Source organism: Gekko japonicus, unplaced genomic scaffold (assembly GCF_001447785.1).
Source record: "Gekko japonicus isolate JY-2015 unplaced genomic scaffold, Gekko_japonicus_V1.1 scaffold2249, whole genome shotgun sequence".
In the NCBI taxonomy this organism is placed as follows: domain Eukaryota; kingdom Metazoa; phylum Chordata; class Lepidosauria; order Squamata; family Gekkonidae; genus Gekko; species Gekko japonicus.
Genome location: NW_015173741.1, coordinates 283,017 through 283,608, shown reverse-complemented (window position 1 = coordinate 283,608; position 592 = coordinate 283,017).

The following is a 592-nucleotide window of genomic DNA, read 5'->3' as shown; positions in this document are numbered from 1 at the left end:
CTGCCACAGAGAGTGGTGGTAGCAACAAGCAGAGACAGCCTCAAGAGGGGATTAGATAAACATGTGAGGCAAAGGTCCGTCAGTGGCTATTAGCTGCAAGATATAGATTGAACACTCTGTCTGGGGGCAGTGATGCTCTATATTCATGGTACTTGGGGGGGCAACAGTGGGAGGGCTTCTGGAGTTCCGGCTCTGCTGGGGGACTTCCTGATGGCACCTGGGTTCTGGCCCCCGTGTGACAGAGAGTGTGGGACTGGATGGACTACTGGCCTGATCCAACATTGGCTTCTCTTACGTTTTTCTGCCATGCAGAGGCTCTCCCATAAGCCATGGTAAAGGTTCCCTTGCTCGAAAGCCAGTCGAATCCGACTCTAGAGTTGCGGTGCTCATCTCCGTTTTAAAGCCGAAGAGCCAGCGCTGTCCGAAGACATTTCCGTGGTCATGTGGCCGGCATGACTAAACACCAAGGCGCACGGAACGCTGTTTCCTTCCCCCCCAAAGTGGTACCTATTTATCTACTTGCAATTTCTTGCTTTCGAACTGCTAGGTTGGCAGGAGCTGGAACTAGAGACGGGAGCTCACTCCGTCATGC